The sequence below is a fragment of the Pan troglodytes genome, chromosome 4 (assembly GCF_028858775.2).
Source record: "Pan troglodytes isolate AG18354 chromosome 4, NHGRI_mPanTro3-v2.0_pri, whole genome shotgun sequence".
Classification (NCBI taxonomy): domain Eukaryota; kingdom Metazoa; phylum Chordata; class Mammalia; order Primates; family Hominidae; genus Pan; species Pan troglodytes.
Window position 1 is genome coordinate 48,507,344 of NC_072402.2, and position 15,944 is coordinate 48,523,287.

The window sequence follows — 15,944 nt, forward strand, 5'->3', positions numbered from 1 at the left end:
AATGTTTTATTTTGTGTATTATGTTTTTAGTGTCACAACTAAGCAATCTTTGTTTAATCCAAGATCACAAAGATTTTATCCTGTGTTTTCTTCCAGAAATTTCATAGTTTTAGATCTTATATTTAGGTCTTTGATCCCTCCTTAATTATACTTTGTGTATCTTATGTATGGGTCTATATATTTTTTTCCTTCATATGGTATCAAATTGTTCTAGCACCACTCATTGAAAAGACTATACATTCCCCCATTAAATTGTTTAGCACCTTTGTCAAAATTCAAATGACCATATGTTGAAAGATTTATTTCTGGACTCTCTTTGATACACTGTCTTACTTACTGTAGTTTTGTTAGTTTTAAAATTGGGTAGTATAAGCCATGCAGATTTATTCTACTTTTCCAATTGTTTTAATTATTGGGTTATTTTCACTTTCTGGATCTGCTTATCCATTTCTTAAGAAACTCCACCAGGATTGTGATAGGGATTGCATTGAATTCATAGGTCAATTTAGGAAGAATTGTCTTTTGACAATACTGAGGCTTCCTGTCTGTGAATATGGAATGTCTATTTAGTTAGGTCTTCTTTCAGTATTGTGTTCTACTGGTTTTGCACTTCTTTGTTAAATTTATTCCAAAAGTATTCTTTTTGATGCTATTGGGAAAGGAATTGTTTTTTTAATTTTATTTTTGGACTGCTTGTTTGTATGTAGAAACCTACAATTATTTTTTTATACTGATCTTTGATATGGTTTGGCTTTGTGTCCCCACCCAAATCTCATCTCAAATTATAATCCCCACATGTCAGGGGAGGGACCAGGTGAGAGATAACTGGATCATGGAGGTGGTTTCCCACATGCTAGTGTCTTGATAGTGAGTTCTCACGAGAGCTGATGGTTTTAAAGTGCGGCACATCCTCGTTCTTGCGCACACTCTATCCTGTCACCTTGTGAAGAAAGTGCCTGCTTCCCCTTCTGCCATGATTGTAAATTTCTTGAGGCCTCCCCAGTCATGCAGAACTGTGAGTCAATTAAACGTCTTTTTTTTTTTTTTAAATAAATTACCTAGTCTTGGGCAGTTCTTTATAGCAGTGTGAGAACGGACTAATACAGTAAATTGGTGCCACTGAGAGGGTGGTACTGCTATAGAGATGTCCAAAAATGTGGAAGCAACTTTGGAACTGGGTAATAGGCAGAGGTTGGAACAGTTTGGAGGCCTCAGAAGAAGATAGGAAGGTGTGGGAAAGTTTGGAACGTCCTAGAGACTTGTTGAATGGTTTTGACCAAAATGCGGATAGTGATGTGAACAATGAAGTCCAGGCTGAGGTGATCTCAGATGAAGATGAGGAAGTTATTGGAAAGATTTAGCAAAGAGACTGGCAGCATTTTGGTCAAAACCATTCAACAAGTCTCTAGGAAATTCTAAACTTTCCCACATCTTTCCTGTCTTCTGAGCACCCCAAACTGTTCCAACCTCTGCCTGTTACCCAGTTCCAAAGTTGCTTCCACATTTTTGGGCATCTTTATAGCGGTACCCCATCCTTTTGTTCTGAGACCTTGCTAAACTAGTTCTGGTAGCTTGTATGTTGATTCTTTTGGATTTTCTACATATAGGATCACATGGTCTATCGACAGGAGCAGTTTTCTTTCTTTCCTTCTAATCTGTATGCCTTTATTTTTTCTTTTCTCATTGCATTGACTAGAACCTTCAGTACAATGTTGAATAGAAGTGATAAGAACAGACATCCTTGTCTTGTTTCCGATCCTTGGGGAAAACAATCAGTGATTCACCATTAAGTATGAGTCTAGCTCTGCATTTTGCTGATATTGTAGTTTTTAAGACACCCTTTAATAGGTAAGGAAATGCCCTTATATTCTTAGATTATTGAGAGTTTTCATCATAAATTAATGCTGGATTTTCCAAATGCTTTGAAATGATGTGATTATGTGATATTTCTAGGATAAAGTCCACATGATTATGGTGTGTAATCTTTATATGTTGCAAGTATATAATTCATATGTAAATATGTAATTTATAATTTGTTGGCAAAAAAGTGTTAAAATGCCTTATTGTCCTTTCAATTTCTGTAATGTCAGTAGTGATGTTCCCTCTTTCAATTTTTTTTTTAAATTTTTTTGAGACAGGGTCTTGCTGTCACCTAGGCTGGAGAACAGTGGCATGATCATAGCTCACTGCAGCCTTGAACTCCTGAGCTCAAGATATCTTCCCACCTCAGCCTCCTGAGTAGCTGGGACTACAGGGATATTCCACCATGCCCAACGAATTTTTTAAATTGTTTGTAGAAACAGGGTCTCACTATGCTGCCCAGGCTGGTCTTGAACTCTTGGCTTCAAATGATCTTCCCACCGTGGCCTCCCAAAGCTTCTTTCAATCTCAATATTGGTAATTTGTGCCTCCTTTTTTCTTTGGTTGATCTAGATAAAGATTTATCAAATGTGTTGATCTTTTCAAATAAGTAACTTCAAATGTCATTTATTTTTCTCTATTTTTTGTTTCTATTTTATTGATTTTAACTCTGGTTTTATTTATTTAATTTTTGAGACGGAGTCTTGCTCTGTCGCCCAGGCTGGAGTGCAGTGGCATGATCTCGGCTCACTGCAACCTCTGCCTCCCATGTTCAAGCGATTCTCCTACCTCAGCCTCCCGAGTAGCTGAGATTACAGGCGCCTGCCACCATGCCCAGCTAATTTTTGTATTTTTAGTAAATATATTATTTCGCCATGTTGGCCAGGCTGGTCTCAAACTCCTGACCTCAGGTGATCTGCCTGCCTTGTCCTCCCAAAGTGGTGGGATTACAGGCGTGAGCCACTGATCCTGGCCTGATTTTATTATTTCTTTTGTTCTGCTTGCTTTGGATTTAATTTGCTCTTTTCTTCTAGTTTAAGGTAGAATTTACATTGCTGAGACTTTTTGTTTTCTGATATTGTCACTTAATGTACATATTTTCCTCTAACCACTGTGAGAAACACTTCATTTATTTCTCATAGTGTTGGGCAAGGCTGCTTAGAAGTAGATGTCTCACCTATGATATAGGTCCAAATTTCTTTTTGTTATTGATTTATAATTTGTGTTGGTTAGAAAACATACTATGTATAATTTCAGTTCTTTTAAATTCATTGAGACTTGTTTTACAGCCTAGCATATGCTCTATTCTGAAGACTGTTCTGTGTGCACTAGAAAAGAATGTGTATTATGCTGTTGGGTGGAGTGTTTTTAAATGTCCCTCAGGTTGACAATGTTGCTCAAGACTTTTATATCTTTGTATGACATGCTGTGCAGTATCCTAGCACTAGAGAAGCTGCCCATGCTACAGAAGCATGGTGTTAGGCAAGCGTGTACACTATAGGGGCTGTATTCTGGTGAAACCATGCATTCTACCGGAGCTGCCCAGTGAAAGACACCACAACCAGGAAGGAAAATCCTTTCCTGTTGTAATGATTCTCCAGCACCTTCTACTGACAAATTTTGACATTGTGCCATCTGGCAAAGGAAAAATATTTAAAGTACTCAGATTCATTTTCACAGGGTGAATTTGGAGCCAAGAGGCAGTAGACTGATAACTGAACCTGCCTCCCCTGTGGTGTGGGCATTAATGTCCCTGCTACATTTAAAAAAAAAATATTTCTTCTTATGTTTTAACTTGCTTCCTAGGTGTTGTCCCCTGCATAACCTGGCGGTCAGCCACTGATCAGTCTGAGGCTGTACCAAAATTCCTAAAGCCAATAGGATTTCCAACCCCTGTCAATGGGTTTATATGTGAGTTTATGAGTACATTCAAACTCAGGTAGTTTTGAAGTCTGTCCCAGGTCTTACTTCTTACTAGGCCCTCTCAGGTCTCCCTGTACATGCATGCAGTCTACAGTCAGCCAGAGATGTGTAGTGTGGAGAGCTTGTCAAGTCTCTCTTGGCCTCAGGTGTGTATATATATATATGTGTGTGTATATATGTATATATATGTGTATATATATGTGTATATATGTGTATATATACATATATACACACACATACACATATATATGTATATACACACACGTACACATACACATATGTATATACACATACACATATATGTATATACATACACATATATGTACACATACACATATGTATATACACATACACATATATGTATATACACATACACATATACGTGTATACACACACATACACGTGTATACACATACACATATATATGTATATATGTACATATATATTTTAGTAGAAATGGGGTTTCACCATGTTGGCCAGGCTGGTCTCGAACTCCTGACCTCAGGTGATCTAATTGTCTCAGCTGGCCTCCCAAAGTGCTGGGATTACAGGCGTGACCCACCACACCCAACCTTGATTTTGTGAATTCTTTTTTGTTTGTTTAGACGGAGTTTCACTCTTGTCACCCAGGCTAGAGTGCAGTGGCACAATCTCAGCTCACTGCAACCTCCACCTCCCAGGTTCAAGTGATTCTCCTGCCTCAGCCTCCCAAGTAGCTGGTATTACAGGTGCTCACCACCACGCCCAGCTAATTTCTGTATTTTTAGTAGAGATGGGGTTTCACCATGTTGGTCAGGCTGGTCTCGAACTTCTGACCTCAGGTGATCCACCCACCTTGGCCTCCCAAAGTTCTGGGATTACAGGCATGAGCCACTGCACCCAGCCATGAATTCTTAGAACAACCTCTCAGAACAAGATATAAAATATGTTCAGCATCCCAAAAAGCTACCTCATGTCTCTTCTACTTAATAATTCCCCAAAGGTAACCATTATTTTTACCTCTATCACCATAGATTAGTTTGGCCTGTTCTAGCTATTCATATAAAGGAAGTCATGCTCTTTTACGCTTAATATTGTGTTTTTGAGATCAATGCATTTTGTTGTGTTATAGGACAGATATACACTTAACTTTGGAAGAAACTATCAAAGAATTTTCCAATTGGTTGTACCATGTCATATCCAACAAGCAGTATTTGAGAACATTCACGGGCAAAAAAGAAAGTCCTAGATGGAAAAGTTTTTATTTTTCTTGGGTAAATGCCTAGGAGTAGAATTTCTGGATCACATGGTTAATTCTTTAATTTTATAAGAGTCAAATTTGGAAGGTGGACATGTGAATGTGGCCATGTTTCTGAATCTCTCTGCTGCTTCTATTAATAAGCATGGTTATGGAGGCACGGGGTTGTTTGTTGTTTTCCTTTTCTTTCTTTCTTTCTTTCTTTTCTTTTCTTTTTTTCTTTTTTTTTCTTTAATAGAGACGGGGGTCATGCTATGTTGCCCAGACCACTCTTGAACCCCTTGCCTCAAGCAGTCCTCCTGCCTCAGCCTCCCAAAGTGCTGGGATTACAAGTGTGAGCCACTGCTCCCTGCCCATTGTTTGTTTTTATAGCTGCATAAAAGACCCCAAGGACCATGCTCCAAAGGTGTTGAGAAGAGGGACACAGGGTATTCATATTTATCAGTGTAGATGGAGCAGGTGTAGCATGGCTCCATAAAGGTTCTGGCAGCAGATTCCTGGTCGCTGGATTGTAGTTATGGTATTATAGTTTGTTCCTGGATGTGATGGGTTTTGTGGCAGTTCCAATGCCTGGAATACAGATAAGGTGGTGAATTTCTAGAGCCAAGAGCGGCAGGGGCAGCTTTCAGATGCAATAGCTCATTACCAGTTGTGTTAGAGACAGCACTTCCCCAAGTAGGCTAGTTTTGTTAGATTGTTTTGAGAGTCATTCCAGGGAGGTGCACCTTAGAGACTGATCCTCCAGCCCTTACAGAGATTTATAAGTGCCAAGGTCCCTGTACTGAATTCCTTTCTGTTGAAATAACTACAACAGTTTCTAGTATATGATAGATATATTAACTATATACTGAACATAAATAAAGTGACGTAAAATGTCTAAAAATAATAACGGTTGGCTAAAGAAAAGCAGAGGTCATGATCTTTGTATTGGTTAAGGCTGAATGCAGACCAAGAAGCAATAACAATGAAATAGAATTATATACCTCAAATATATAAAATCAGACTTGTTCACAATTAAAATGGAAATTACAAGCCACAAGTTTAATTGGCACCTAATGAGATTCTTTTAGTGGAGAAGTTGTTGGCCCAAATACTTTGAAAATCTGAAGCACTGGGTTTGCCCTCAATCTTTGAATAGAAAATAAACAATTAATGTTAAAATATATTAAATTCTGTTTACTATAATTTTTTTTTTGAGATGGAGTTTTGCTCTTGTTGCTCAGGCTGGAGTGCAATGGCGCGATCTCAGCTCACTGCAACCTCTACCTCCCGGGTTCAAGCGATTCTCCTGCCTCAGCCTCCCAAGTAGCTGGGATTACAGGCATGTGCCACCACACCCGGCTAATTTTGTATTTTTAGTAGAGATGGGGTTTTTCCATGTTGGTCAGGCTGGTCTCGAACTCCCAACCTCAGGTGTGTTTACCACAAATTTTAAGTTGTGCTTTATTTGGCATGCAAAATTTGAGTTTCTAAATGATTTTACAAAAAAAACAAACAAAAGCACTGAGAGCTTTCCTGTAATATTCAGAGGTTTGTGTCAAGAAGTATTTTCCAAGAACTACTGACCTGCCCTTGGAGTTACGTAGATTTGTTGTAGGTAGCTACATTTGTTAGTAGGCTTGTTTAGTGAATTGTTTTGTTCACATACAGTTCTAAGTTTGTTGGCATGAAGTTGTTTATATCTTTATTATTATTATTTTATTTTGAGATGGAGTTTTGCTTTTGTTGCCCAGGCTGGAGTGCAATGGTGCGATCTCAGCTCACTGCAACCTCTGCCTCCTGGGTTCAAGCAATTCTCCTGCCTCAGCCTCCCGAGCCGCTGGGATTATAGGCGCCTGTCATTACGTCCAGCTAATTTTTGTTATTTTTAGTAGAGACGGGGGGTTTCACCATGTTGACCACGCTGGTCTCAAACTCCTGACCTCAGGTGATCCACCTGCCTCGGCCTCTCAAAGTGCTGGGATTACAGGCAGCCTCTCACAGTGCTGGGATTACAGGCATGAACCACCGCACCTGGCCCAAAGTTGTTTATCTCTTTATAATGCCTTAGGTATTTCTAAGATCTGTAATGATGTTCCATCTTTCATTTCTAATATTTTGCCTTCTCTCTTTTTTCCATAATCAATCTCACCAAATCCAATAACTTAAAAAAAAAACAAGTAAAATGAAATGATAGCTACTCACATTGTAGTCAAATTACTGAAAAAGAATGATAAAAAAGTAAAAGCAGTCAGAGACAGAAGACATCTTACACACAGAGGAACACTAATAAGAATAATGGCTGATTTCTCATCAAAATTAATGCAAATCAGAGAGAATGGGGGATATTATAGTATTGAAAGAAGAATAAATGACAACCTAGAATCTCATATCCTATAAAAATGATTATAAAATGAAGGTAAAATCAGACATTTTTATAGAAATGAAAGCTGAAGAAATTGTAGCCAGCAGACCTCGTTCTTTAAGATACTTCCCTGAAGTATAGAATTCTGTTCATTCTGTTACTTTTTGGCTTCCATTTTTTGCTGCTGAAAGTCAGCTGTCAGTCTGCTTATTACTTGCTTAATGATAACATGTTGTGAGTTTTTTCTGGCTGCTTTTAATATCTTCCCTTTTATTTTTGTGTTCTAAAATTTTATTATTATTTTTCCTGCTTGCATGTCATTTGGTTTCCGAATCTGTAGATTTGTGTCCATAGAGTTTACTTCCCTGAGTACCCATCCTTACTTTGGTTTCGGCCTGGGAGTTAAGTCCTTCTTTGCCAATTCATAGATGCATTTAAATTTTTTTTTTAATTTTTTTTTTTTTTTTTTTGAGACGGAGTCTCGCTCTGTCGCCCAGGCTGGAGTGCAGTGGCGCGATCTCGGCTCACTGCAAGCTCCGCCTCCCGGGTTCACGCCATTCTCCTGCCTCAGCCTCCTGAGTAGCTGGGACTACAGGCACGTGCCAACACACTCAGCTAATTTTTGTATTTTTAGTACAGATGGGGTTTCATCATGTTGGCCAGGATGGTCTCAATCTCTTGATCTCGTGATCCACCCGCCTCCGCCTCCCAAAGTTCTGGGATGACGGGTGTGAGCCACCACGCCTGGCCACATATCATTCTTTTATAGATGCACATCTTCAAAATCTTTCAGATATAACTTAGAATTGTTAATTTATTTTCCTTTTATTGTTCTCTTTTTTATCTTTTCTTTCAGGGTGCTAGCATATATCTTGTAATTCTTTGTTGTCAATGTGTATATATGAATGAAAGACTAATGACTATTGTGATTTTCCTCATGTGCTATGTAAGTAGGCCTGTTTCTTCATGACTCTTTGCCTAGCTTAGAAAGTCGACTTGGAGTTGTTTACCTACAGAAAGTGTCACCCTGTAAGTTTCACTACTGTGAAAAAGCCGTGAGCCAACCATCAGGCTGAATGCCAGAATGAAAAAAACCTTTATGCCTAGAATAAATACGGGGCTACTGGCACTTGCGGCCCAAGAAGGGAAGGGGGGTGAGATCAATTATTCAAGTAGAGACATTCAGTTAATTTGGACCATGATGAGATGGTCCGATAATGTGTTGTTGCCATGGTAATCCTGCTCAGTACTCCAGGCTCAAACGTTTGGTGTGTGTGCATGGCTAAGGAACCAATGGAGTGAAGCTGCCATCTGTGAGATTATAACTGAGCGCCTCCAGGTCAAAATCCCGCCTAGGTGAAACAATAGTATTTTCACTGACCAGATGAGGCAGGGAGTTGAGTCCTGAAGGACTCTCATTCCTGATACTAAGTGCCTGGCTGCAGCAGCTGGACATGACCAGTTACATAGACAGTGCCAGATGGGAAGTTTGACTGGGGCAGTACAACTATAAAACAGTAATGGCGGTGTCCTAAGGCAAGCTCAGGGAGGAGGGAAGACAGCAGCTTCCTTTGTTTGTATCATGAAAGAGCATTGGATTTTGTCAAATGCTTTTTTTCTGAATCAATCAAGGTAATCATGTGGATCTTTCCCTTTATTCTATTAATTCAGTGTATTCCATTGATTAATTTGTGTATGTTGGCATGCATTAAACTGTTTTCCATCTCTATAGCTTCGCCTTCTCTGGAATATTGTATAAATGAAATCATCCAGTATGTAGCATTTTGAGACTGGCATTTTAAATCTGATATAATGCTTTTGAGATTCACCCTTGTGTTCCTGGGGTAAATGTCACTGGGTTCATGGTGTCAAATCTTTTTATTATGCTGCTGGACTCAATTTGCTAATATTTTGTTTAGGATTTTTGCATCTACATTTATAATGATATGGGTCTATAGTTTTCTTATCTAACTGTTCTGTTCTCTATTTTTGAAAGAGTTTGAGAAGGATTAGTGTTAACTCTTCTTTAATCATTTGATAGGATTCATCAGTGAAGCTATCTGGTCCTAGGCTATTTTTCTTGCACATTTTTTGATTACTGATTCAATCTTCATTTGTCATAAGTCAAGATTTTCTAGTGACTTTTTTGTGTTAACTTTGTATCTGCAACCTTGCATTATGTAATCACTTATTAGTATCAGGAGCTTTTCTGTTGATTCTTTGGGATTTTCCATATAGACAATCATGTAATCTATGAACAAAGACATAGATTCTTGCTTTCTTCCTTTCCAATCTGTGTACCTGTTCTTTTTCTTGTATTATTGCATTCGTATGACTTCTAGAATGACACTGAATAACAATGGTGAGAGGGAGGAACATCTTTGCCTTGTTTTTTTTTTTTTTTTTTTTTTTGAGACAATGTCTCACTCTGTCACCCAGGCAGGAGTGCTGTGGTGCAATCTCGGCTCACTGCAATCTCCGCCTCCTGGGTTCAAGCGATTCTCCTATCTCAGCCACCCGAGTAGCTGGGATTACAGGTGTGTACCACCACGCCCTGCTAGTTTTTGTATTTTTAGTAGAGAAAAGGTTTCACCATGTTGGCCAGGCTGGTCTGGAACTCCTGACCTCAAGTGATCCGCCCGCTTCGGCCTCCCAATGTGCTGGGATTACAGGCTTGAGCCACTGCTCCTGGCCTTTTACCTTGCTCTTGATCTTAGCAGAAAGGCATCAAATTTCTCATGATTAAGTATGATGTTAGGTGTAGGTCTTTTATAGATGTTCTTTTAAAAAAATTTTATAGTGGAAAATTTCACACCTATACAAAGTAAACAGAATAGTATAATTATCCTCCATGTACTCATTACCCAGCTTCAACTATTATCTACATATTGCTATTCTTGTTTCAGCTATCTCTCCATTCATTTTCCTATCCAGCACTCAACTTGTGACTTTTCTAAAATTGTAATTTATTTTTATTTTACATAAGATGAAAATCACTTTTTGTGTACAGATCTATGAGTTTTGACAAATGAAGAAAATGGAGTCATGTAACCCTACCCCAACCAACACACAAACCAAACCAGTTCTGTGACCCAAAAAATCCTCTCATACTGCCCCTTTGTAATCAAGACCTCCCCACTCCCCAGTTCTTGGCATGCATTAATCTGTTTTCCATCTCTATAGTTTCACCTTCTCCAGAATATCATATAAATGAAATTATCCAGTAGGTAGCATTTGAGACTGGCTTTTTAAATCTGGTATAATGCTTTCAAGATTCACCTATATTATTGTGTGTAACAAGAGTTTCTTTTGTGGCTGGGCGGGGTGGCTCACGCCTGTAATCCCAGCACTTTGAGAGCCCAAGGCAGGCGATCACTTGAGGTCAGGAGTTCCAGACCAGCCTGGTCAACATGGTGAAACCCCATCTTTACTAAAAATATAAAAATTAGCCGGGTGTGATGGCACGCTCATGTAATTCCAGCTACTTGGGAGGCTGAAGCACAAGAATTGCTTGAACCCGGGAGGCAGAGGTTGCAGTGAGCTGAGAGCACGCCACCGCACTCCAGCCTGGGTGATGGAGTGAGACTCTGTCTCAAAAAAGTAAAAAAAAAAAAAATTTTTAAGTTTTTAATTTCTGAGTATTCCTTTGTATGAATGTACTAGTCTTTGTTTATCCAACAGTTCAAGACTATTTGAGTTGTTTCCTATACTGCTATGAGTAAAGCCACTATAAATGTTTGCATACAGGGTTTTGTGTGAATGTAAGTTTTCAGTTCTCTTACATTGATTTTCTTTTTTAATTTTAATTTTTTAATGATGGGCTCTTGCTCTGTCACCCAGGTTGGAGTACAATGGTGCAATCATGGCTCACTGCAGCCTCAACCTCCTGGCCTCCAGTGACCCTCCCATCTCAGCCTCCCAAGTAGCTAGGACTACAGACAAGTGCCACTATGCCCAGATAATTTTTATTTTTTCTGTAGAGGGATCTCACTATTGCCCAGGCTGGTCTTGAACTCCTAGCCTCAAGCAATCCTGCTGCTTTGGCCTCCCAAAATGCTAGGATTACAGATGTGAGCCACTGCACCCAGCTTACACTGATTGATTTTCAAATGCTGAAATAGTCTTGCATTTCTGACATAACTTTCACTTGACCATCTTGTATAATCCTTTTTATATATTGCTGAATTTTTTCCTTAAGAATTGGGAACGTTTATCTGGTTCTTTGTATGTCAAATAATTTTAGATTACATCCTGGGTATTTTGAACATTATGTTGTGATTTATGAAAGTGTTAAAAAATCTCTGGGGTGTGTGTGTGAAGTTTGGACTGCAAGTTATGTCTCACTTTCTGTGAGCTGTGGCTCCAATGAGTTCAGTTTTCAGAGCATTTGCTCTGCTGCATTGGATTTGTCCCATGCTTGTCCCTCTCAGGGGTTAGGCTGGGACTCAGGTGTTCTTTTGTTGTTGCTGCTGCTATTGTTTTTAAATCACAGTTCAGGTTTTAAAGCCTTTGCTATCCCACTTTGCATCCGTCTTGCTTATGCATAACTCAGGAGTGGGGCCTGAGACTTGTGATTTCACAGTCACAGAATTAAAGGGTCCCCTTCTCCAGCTGTCTCCTCTTCATGTTTTACCCCACACTCTCTAGTCCCCAGAGCCCCACTTTTCTGGTCCTCTGGCTAGAAAGATGGGTTTCTACTGGAGTTGTAGCTGTCTACACTGCCACGCAGATCTACATGACTAGAGCCATCCTCAGAGTAGAGAGAGAGAAAAAATGATTCCCTTCACACTTTTTGGACTCAGGATCCCCTTTCTCAGGTTTACCAGTTTCTCTGGTCATAAAGATGGGTTTTCTCTTGGAGTTTTAAGCCCCTGCACCTTCACCACCTCAGTGCAGCTCTGTGACTGGGGCCACCCTTGGCACAAAACTGAGAGAATAGGAAAAAAAACAGCAATTGCCACATTCTCTCCAGCTTGCAGGGGCCCTATTTTCCTTCCTCTGGACAGAATAACAGGGTTTCCCTCAGAGTTCTTGCTGCTTATGCTTGTTTCACATCATATCTGCCCTCAGGTTAAAGCTGGAAGATGAAGAGTCGGGGAGGCAGGAAATGTGGGACTCACTTCTGTACAGGCCATTCTTCAAATTTTGGCTGCCCTCTTGTACTGCCTGCTGTTGCTAACTTTCCACAGAGCTTCTTCGTGTATTTCTCTCACTTTTCTTCTTCTTCTTTTTTTTTTTTTTTTTTTTTTTTTGAGGGGGGCTGTTAGTTATCTCCCTCTCTTACCTACCTAATGTCAGCACTCTTCATTTTACCTGTCCTTATCTGTCTTTAATTTTGATATTTATACTGAGATCTTCCAATCAGTATCTTCAACCCAGACTCTGACCTTAGATGCTTTTTGTGTTTTGTTCAGTTTTTAGTTGTAATCTGCGATACAGATAGTCTGTAAACAGCTTACTCCATCTAAGTAATCATTCATGTGATTTTTTTTTGAGACGGAGTCTTGCTCTGTCACCCAGGCTGGAGTACAACCTCTTCACTGCAACCTCTGCCTCGGCTGACTGCAACCTCTGCCTCCTGGGTTCAAGTGATTCTCCTGCCTCAGCCTCCCAAGTAGCTGATAATACAGGCGTGCGCCACCAGGCCAGCTACTTTTTGTATTTTTGGTAGAGACGGGGGTTTCACCATGTTGGTCAGGCTGTCTCAAACTCCTGACCTCAGGCCTCTCAAAGTGCTGGGATTACAGGTGTGAGCCACCACACCTAGCCTTGTGTGATTTTTTTATTCCACTTAATACTCAAGACAGAAATATTTCTTCTTAGTTTCTCTGGTCCTGTGGGCCAAGTTTTTCTAGTCCAGGAAGACAAGCATTTTGAAGCACCAGGCTTTCTACCAGGGTATGGTTCTAGTTCCCTCGAATCCCATGGCTAGGGCCACATCTCACGCCTCGTGAGGCTGTTGGAATCCCCCACTTGTCATTCTCAGGATCCTACAATTACTCACCACCATGGAAAGCCATGGTGTCTGGCTACCCATACCAGATTCCTCTTTCTGTCTTCATTTCTGTAAGATTTGTGTTCCTCATTCCTTTCTTCATCTTTGACTATTCATTTGGGATCATTTTCTTTCTGTTTGAAAAAATCATTTTTAGAATTTTATTTTGGGTCTCCTAATACTGAGTCTTTTTAAATTTTTGTTTGTTTGAAAATCTTTCTTCAAGCTATTTCTACCGACTATATGATCCTGTATTGACAACAATTTTCTTACAGCTCGCTGAAACTATTGTTCAACCATCATAGCTTTCATTGTTTTGGTTGACACATTGGCTGTATATTGAACTATAGATCCTATGAAGGTAACTTTTTCCTAGCTGATTTTGAGATTTTTTTTATCTCCATTTTCAGTTTTCTGCGGCTTCACTATAATGTGTTCAGCTGTGGATTTCTTTTTACCTATCCTCCCTGGAATTTGTTGGTTTCCTGAATCTGGATATTGGAGTCTTACTTTTGTTTTGAAAACTCCCAGCCATTATCTACTCAAATAGTGTACATGCATTATTTTCTTACTGGTTTTCTGTTCGTTCTTTTGTTTCTGATACCTGTTGATTACTACTGCCTTTTTTGAGGTCGACTATGTACTTATCATTTTAAAGTTTTTGTTGTTGTTGTTTGTTTGTTTGTTTTTTAAAAAGGCAGAGTCTTACTCGGTCACCCAGGCTGGAGTGCAGTGGTACAATCTCAGCTCGCTGTCACCTCTGCCTCCAGGATTCAAGCAATTCTCCACCTCAGCCTCCCAAGTAGCTGAGATTTACAGGCGCCCGCCACCACGCCCGGTTAATTTTTGTATTTCTAGTAGAGATGGGGTTTCACCATCTTGGCCAGGCTGATCTTTAACTCCTGACCTCGTGATCCACCTGCCTCGGCCTCCCAAAGTGCTGGGATTACAGGCGTGAGCCACCGCGCCTGGCTTAAAGTTTTTTTTATATAGAATTTCTAAGTGCTTGTAACAGGAGGTTTTCAACTTTGACTTAGTTTGCAATCTTTCTAGAATTGGACCCCATTCACTTACCGCTCATTACCGTTGAACTTCAGCTCTCACAATACAAAAAATGAGCTCCCAATTTCCCACTCTGATAGCTCTTTTTCAAATGTTATCAGACATGGCCATACTGCAGGATTTAACAAGGTAATTATTCTTTTTTTTTTGAAATTTTCTCCTCTCATGAAGTCAGAGAAACCACTCTTACATAATTCTTGTATCTCACTTTTCTTTTTCTTCCTTTTTTTTGGGGGGGTGTTGGGGGGGCTATCTCCCTCTCTTACCTACGTAATGTTGACACTCTTTTCATTTTACCTACCCTTATCTGTCTTTAATTTTGACATTTATACTGAGATCTTCCAATCAGTATCTTCAATCCAGACCCCTGCCCTAAGTATGTCTAACTGCCTCCTGGTCATCTCCCCTTGAATGTCTCATAAGATGTTCAAACTCAAAATGTCCAAAGGTGATCCTTAATTATTTATGATCCCTATATCAAACCTCCTGCTCTTTTGCCCTTGCCAGCCTCTTCAGTTATATGCATCCCTCAAACCCTCACTTGCCATGCTTGCTATGCTCTAGCCTTGTTAGGCTGCATTTAGTTCCTCCGAGGTGCCATACCATTATTACATTTGTTGCAGAATGATTTTTTAAACTACATAAATGAATAAATGTCATCCACAGTTCATTGTCCCTGACTCATTCCTATGAGTCAATCAACAGTTGGCACTTACTGCTACACACAAAAGGAAAAGATTGATGGCCCCTATTCTTTCACTCCTGAATCCTGGCTAGAAGGCTGTGTGGGGTCTGACAATTCTTTTGCAAGGGATGTGGCTTTCAGGAGTTACAATGTTATTGGTGTCTTCTGGACTCTAACTTGGCCCCTCGGCCTAATCTTTCCCATCTCAGCAATAACTGGAGGAATGAGGTTGGACCTTAGGGCACCAGCCTACCAAGATGAACATAGTTCTAGCTGCAACCACCCAGTATGTGACTCCTACCCCAGTTTCTGCTCATGACCCCTCTCCCCCAAAGGTGATGTATAAGAAATAGAGTAGTACCTCTCATACATATATTTCCTCATATAACATGTAGGGAAATGAGGGGTCTTATTACTCATTGATTTAACTACTTTATGTAGGGAGACAAGCTTAGTAAGCAAAAACTTTCTTCTAACTGGCTTATGATTACCAGGAAACATTTATATTTTGATTCATGATACATATTTGGCAGAAATGTAATTTTACCCCCAAACATTATTATAGCCTTAACTTTTAAGAGTAGAAAAATATTTATAAAGAGATTTTCACCGGGTGTAGTGGCTCATGCCTGTAATCCCAGCACTTTGGGAGGCTGAGGCAGGTGGATCAGCTGAGGTCAGGAGTTTCGATACCAGCCTGATGACAACATGGCGAAACTCCGTCCCTACTAAAAATTCAAAAATTAGCTGGGCATGGTGGCACGTGCCTGTAATCCCAGCTACTCAGGAGGCTGAGGCAGGAGAATCACTTGAATCCCGGAGGCAGAGGTTGCAGTGA